This window comes from Zonotrichia albicollis, chromosome 5 (genome assembly GCF_047830755.1).
Source record: "Zonotrichia albicollis isolate bZonAlb1 chromosome 5, bZonAlb1.hap1, whole genome shotgun sequence".
NCBI classification, from domain to species: Eukaryota; Metazoa; Chordata; class Aves; order Passeriformes; family Passerellidae; genus Zonotrichia; species Zonotrichia albicollis.
Window position 1 is genome coordinate 26,917,051 of NC_133823.1, and position 7,106 is coordinate 26,924,156.

Genomic DNA, 7,106 nt, shown 5'->3' on the forward strand with positions numbered 1-7,106 from the left:
CTTGCTTAGTGCTGCCTGGCCCAGATAGAGTAATTTGTCATGAATCATTGATGAGGTTTGATTCATGGTCCCGGCATTCTCCCTACAGGTCTCTTGCATGCTGGGATATCTCGAGCCAGTGCTAATCTTTGGGGATGACATTTTCTCCACACTAACACTGGATTGCCAGCTTCCCAGCAGGCAGAACAGCTTAGAAAAAGGAAATCCTCCTAACTTTTTCTTGACTCAGTATGATTAATAGTGGTGGGGACTGGGCACTTTGAAAATGGCTCCAATACCCATGTCTTAATGATCATCCACACCCATCAGAGCAGAATGTTGTATTTATTGCCAGTTAACCTAAATCCCTCATAAGATAAATCAAAGGATAATGTATTTACATAAGCCAAATATGGACAGCAAACTTAGTAGGTGCATCAGCAAACCAGAAGAAATAAAAGCAATTCTTGATATCCACCTTTACTTAAGCTCATCTTCAGCTAGCAAGCAGTCAGAATACTTTGGTGCTTTATGGCTGGGATCTAATTCTTGGACAAAGCCCACTACTTTGCATTTCAATGTCACTGAAAAACCCCCTATATTTATGGGTTACAGGCATGTGGTAAGTAGCCAAACTTTTCTTGGAATTCTGTTCAGATTCAAGCATTCTGTCTCTTTTCCTTAATGTTTTCCTGTAATTCATCACTTTCTTTGGGGTCAGTTTAAATATTCTCATACAGGACATGTAACCATTCACCTTATTGTAGAAATGTTGATGTATTTCACATGTTAGCTAGACAGTATTCTCCTTTCCAGATGACATTCAGGCTGGTTCCTTCACTGGGGTCTTACAAATCATTATCTCATTATGAGATAAGCATTCTTTCATCTGACTGATGATGCACAAACCTCAGTACGGGGCTTTTCACAAAGCCATATCCTTATACCAGCAGTACTACCAGGTACAGGCATGTAAGAGAGATCAAAAGTTAGGTCCATTTCCTATTCTTGAGGCTCATCATGTCAATAACCAGCACCTTTGGTAAAACAGTAGATTTGAGATAAAGGGTTCCCAGGCCTTGAGAGATCCAGTGACAAGTTATTTTCTGAACCAGCAGATGGAAAGGATTTACTACATTGATCAACTTTTTAGGTGCTGTGTACAACTAAAGAAACATTGTTACTAGTTACAGAAAAGCTATTTTTCATGCTCTATTTATAGATACCCAGGATAAAAGTGGATTCTGTGTAATTTAAGGGAGTCATGTGGGAGAGAAGGAGTGCTTTCATTGCTACTGAGGAGTATGGAATATACAAGATGCTTTTGGATAAAAAGTGATGTTGTTGAATTATTTAGCAGTGATGCATTCCCTCCATCTAGCAGGAATAAGTGCTGAGTCTGTGCCCTGGTTTTCCAGTGTGAGGGAGCTGGGTATGTCAGTACTGTGGTATATGATCTCCTACAGAGGGTCTAGCTCAAAGATCAGAATGAAAAGTTACTGTGACACCCCTCACCACTATTTTGTAAGTTCAATAACATTACGTGTGAGAACAAAAAGAGGTCTTTGAATTAGTACCTCTACTCTGTTCTTTATTACCCTATGTAATTCTAGCAACCCACATGGGAATGAGTATTAGTGGATCTATGCTAGTGGGAGAAGGGAATGGAAAACAGCCCCTCTCTTGACTTTTTTAGCCAATGTACATGTATGTACTGTTTTCCAATTTCTTTGCATATGTACATTGATAAATTGATTGAGAGTTGCTTAAAAACTGCGTACAGCACGGCATAATTGATGGGGGGAAAAAATCTTACCAAAAACTTTGATTTTACCCATTAGTGTTAATTGTGACCTTTTTGTTTGCAATGGAAAAAAAACCCAAACTTTTCTACTTTCCCCTTTCCTCTTCCTCAGACCACAACCCCTCTTCTTAAATATTAGGTATGAAAGCCCAAATCCATGGAGCCCTTTAGCAAATATCCCATTGGCTTCTCTGAAACCAAAATTTTTCCTGAATTTATAAAATGGTTAAGCACTACTAAGCCACACATGCCATAATGCACACCCAAAATGCCAGTGGTTTCTTTTCAGAGACTGGCAAAAACGCTGTTGTTAGATCACAGGGTATTAAACCAGTGTTTCTGTTGTCAGATATCCAGCAGAACCATTGTTGCTATGCAGAGGAATGTTATTAAACACTCCACTCCCCAAACTGTTCTTAATGTCAAAAGGAAGGTGTACCTTTTAACTTATTGCTTTGGATTTTAAATATGTTTGCTTATTTGCAGTGCTTTGGAATTTACCTTTTATAAATACATGAAATGCATCTGCAATTGCATATAAATATCAGTATTGTCTTTTAACTCTGCTTCAAAAATATCCCAATTTTGTGTACGAGCACTGAGTAGGATAACCAACCTCTGAATACCTCTTATGAGCATCTCCAAAGTGTTTTTGATTTGTTCCAGAAGAACTTTGTCTAGGCATAGAAATGTAAGAATCCTTGGTTCTAAGACTTTCAGTAAGGACAGTTAATTGTTTCGGTACGAAACCTCCCTAGGAACTGTAATAATTTTGCATAGATGACTGTACATTTCCATAAGTGGTACTGTCTGTCACTTCTGAATGGCTGTAGATATAAACTGCTCAATGATCATCGAGTCTGTATTTAATACCAACTTCAATCTGTACTGATCTGCCCAAGAAGTGAGCACATTGTAGTCCAGGCTGGAAGTGCCAAAGGAAACATGGAGCTGTCATAATGGGCTGTTTCCAAGCAGTTTGCTAGGACATGTGACATGGACACAGATGCACCAGAGCCGACACATATAAGACTGTTAATGTATTTTTTCTTGGGTATACATAGATTGCCCAAAATTAGGGGCCTTCTTAAGGATATATTCAAACCAGATTGCTTTTTGTAAAGGACTTTGCTCACACACTACAATGTTTATCTTGTGTCTTCACATTTAAATGGAACTTTATGTTTCATTCACTGGATGAAAGATTACTTTCTGCAGGGACTTAATATACAAGGGAGGCTTCCTAAAGGTGTAGTTCTCCTTACAGTCAAAAGATGGTGGTACAATTTCTGTTCCAAGCGGCCCAGCAATAGAGTAATAGCTATGTATGCATTGTTTGCACTTATAAAAAGAGATAGGGCAAGAAAAGAAAGGTGGGGCTCTGTAGATGAGATCCTAGCAGCCAGTTGTTAGTCAGGCATTGGTTATGACCATGACTTTCTCTGGCAGTCAGTAATCCTGAATGTGGCCAAGATGGCCAGGTTTAATTGACTCTAGTACAGCCATCAAGCCACCTGGTGCCAGAATGAACATCTGTAGTGAAGGGATTATTGAAAGGCTTAGGGGGTTGAGAGAGCATGAAATGAAAGTGTCCTTATCATCTCTGATGTTTTTTATAAAGTCTCTAAAAGCAACAACTTATGTAATTAAAGTAGAAAGTTTAATTAGACCTAACTATTGATTAGTTCAGTGTAAATCTCAAAGTATTTTATGCTGAGGTGCAGATAGTTCATAGCAAGAAAATGATGCTTCTCTGGAAAATAGAACTAGAGTTTACTTAATTTAAAAAAGGAGAGAAGTTGCCACTAACTGCTCAAAACAGAGATTTAATATGGGCTGTTACCTGACAAATGTGTATTCTTCCCAGCACATCTAATTTTCTAGGAATACAAAGCAAATAAGATGCTCATGCTGAATAAAATGGAGTTTGTTTTTTTCCACTAATCAACAATGGAATTTCAATCTCATTTTGTCTGTAATGAATCCTGTTAGAGCAGTTGTTTGCTTGGGCAGACTGCTGATTGTAGCAGAATCAGGGAAACTAATTTTACACAGAGGATACACGATGTTCTTCAGCAAAGTAGCATCAGTAAGGATCTAATATTCCTAGGACATGGATATTTAGATGCATATGGTGCTGCATCTGAGCTGAGAAAGCAGAAACATGTCTGCATGTGGCATGTGCAAAGATTGTACATGGAAAATTTATATCCTTGAGTAAGGATATAAATATACAGTGTTTCTGTGTACACTGAAATGCTGCTGTGAATCTGCTTAGAGGTAAGACAAATTATTAGAGACAAGTGCTCAAATATCAATACAAGTGCTCTGCTTTTAGGTGTGTAATATCTGTTTCAGGAATTCCCGTTCTGCCAGTGCCTGTAAAAATTGTGCTTGGTCCTAACAAGTTAAGTTCAGGCACCAGTATTAGGCACTGTATGGGGTCAGTGAAGTGCCTTCAGGCTCAACATAGAAGTAGCCAAAAGAAAACAGTGAGTGTAGGAGCTTGTCAAAATTTTCTTGCTTTTAGGAACCAAGGTACAGTTGAAAGCCACACATTATCCATTTTTCTACCAAGGACTCCCTTATGGATGTCATCCACTGCACTAGGACTGTATTTGGGGAAGGCAGAACAAGTAGTGGTACTTTTCAATTCTCTGGCTTCAGATTGAAGAATACAATGAGAGGTATTGCCAAAAAAAAAAGAAAAAAAAAAAGAAAATACTTGCAGATAAGGCAGAATCCTATCTCTGGAGTGGACATGAGAGCATTATGCTGCAAACCCAAGGATTTACTTTCTGTTCCCTGATTTCAGGCTCAACCTGGGAACGGGAGGAAGTTTGTGATTTTTAAGAATTGAAATTTTAGTTTCAGGCACTGAGGTTATCTGAGATGCGTCTAAATAATTATCTCTATTCTCTGTATTATCTCTAGGAAATTATTGTAGAAGCAGACTGACATTTTTGGTTAATTCCCACCAAGTTAGGGCCCATTTGCCCCTAGAAATCAAGGTGCATGGAGAATGACTTCTGCAAAGCCTGAAAGAGATAAAAGATACTGCGAACATACATCTTGCAGCTCTTTCCTCCCTCTTGCAACAATCTTTGTCTTAATTCAGTGGTTTCTGAAGCATTCTAGTTATCTCTAGGAATTTATTTTTTAGGCATGACATAGTGTGTGGTTCCTAAATTATAAGTAATCCACTGAAATAGCTGATTTGGACTGGACTACTGGAAAAGATTGCTGACGGATGTTTTGAATGAGTGCTTTTATAAATTCCATTACCCTTGGAACCCTTACGTGCCCAGAAAGTTGCTCAACTCATTCCAAATTGGAAGTAAAGCCATAAAAAAGTGTAACTAGCTGGATGTGTCATTTGCATTGGAATATAATTGTCTCGGTAGATAGTTTTGGGTTGTGTGTTTTGTTTCCTTGTATTTAACAATTATAAAGACATTGCAAGTAAGCAGTGCTGTAGGAGTTCCCTCTGGGTGTCCCTGGAGTCTGGTGACATCCATTTCAGTTCAGAACTTCTAGGGCACAAATGGTGTCAGAGCAAGTGACAAGCTGTCTCCATGCTGAGTTGATGAAGCAGGAGACCTAAAGGTAACTATTTCTTGTTCTTTTTTGGGCTCCCTGGTCTGAAAGGGTTAAGTGGAGAAGTTGTGAATACTGGTTATGGTGATAAAGTAAATGCAGGGAGGATGGGGACAGTGGACAACTCTGACTTCCCTTGTACAGGTCCACCTTTCCCTGTGTATAGCAGCAGCTCAGTTTCACCTGCTGTCTCTTACTATGTCCTGCTATAACTGTAGCAAACCAAACAATTTTATTTAACAATAAAGGCAGGATAGACCACTTCAAACAGGACATTGCATGTACTGTGTTGAAGAGACTCTTGCTAGATATAATGGCTTTTCCAGATGTGGTTGAAGTCACTAATGGATGTTAAAGGCAGAACCTGCAGCACTGAAAAACAGGTCTTCCCTGAGACAGCTTAGAAGCCATGCTGTGCCTCTTGGTTGCAGTGCTCTCTGGCCATGAGACACATTTTTCACTCTTCCAAAATTATGTCAGGTCTTATCAGAGAAACATGGAAATTCATATAATTTTCTGCTGGAATTAGAAACTGTCTGTTCTATGGGAGCTTGCAGAATTGTTTCAACTTTTTGATTATAATGCTGGTGATTATGTATCTGGATTTCCTGCCTTTCTGGATAAAGTAGTGAGGCACAGATGAGGTTATTACTTTTCATTTCAATGGGTCAAGGCCACCTGTATGAGTTTCAGTTGTGCAAACTGCTGAGTCTGCACTTCATTCACAGCAACCTGAGGCAGTGCTACAGGTTATGGGCAGAGTGGCTGGAAAGCTGCCTGATGGTGAATGACCTGGAGATGTTGGTCCCTGGTCAGATGTGTTCCCAGGTGGCTAAGAAGTTCAGTGATATCCTGGTCTGTATCAGCAAAAGTGTGACCAGCAGGAGCAGGGCAGGGATTGTCCCTCTGTGCTCATCGCTGGTGAGGCTGCACCTCAAATCCTGTGTTCAGTTTGGGCCCCTCACTACAGAGAGGACATTGAGGGGCTGGAGCATGTCCAGAGAAGGGAAATGAGGCTGATAAAGGGTCTGGAGTGCAGGTCCTGTGAGGAGCAGCTGGGGGAGGTGAGGGTGCTTAGTCTGGAGAAAAGGAGACTTAAGGGGAAATATCAGTCTCTACAACTGCTTGAAAGGAGGCTGTAGAGAGGTGGGGGTTGATCTCTTCTCTCAGGCAACCAGTGACAGGAAAAGAGGAAATAGCCTCAAGTTTTGCCATGAGAGGTTTGGTTGGGTATTAAAAAAAATTTCTTCACTGAAAGGGTTTAAGCATTGGAACAGGCTCCCCAGGGAAGTGGTAGAGTCACTATCTCTAGAAATAATTAGAAAACAGGTAGACTTAGTGCTATTGGTTTAGTGGTCATGGTGCTATTTGGTCAAAGGTTGGACTTGGGGCCTTGAAGATCTTTTCCAGCCTTTGTGATTCTATGATTTCTATACTGCTAGAATTCTAATTTCAGATGCTCAGTGACAAATTTGACTCTTCTAGGTATCATTATCTTAATGCAGCCTCCTGTCCTGTGTATAGAACCAGTGAATCTTCTTTCTACTCTACCTACTCTGGATCTACAAAGAAAGATTGATGGATAACATCATTTTGATGTTAAGTGGTAACTTTTCTAGTAGGAACAATTTATTTGGTGATGCAAAAAAAAAATCTGAAAGTGTTTGGAATATTATGGATTGAAAAGGGAAATGCAGTCATGCAATTTTGTCATTAGAAGCTTCCA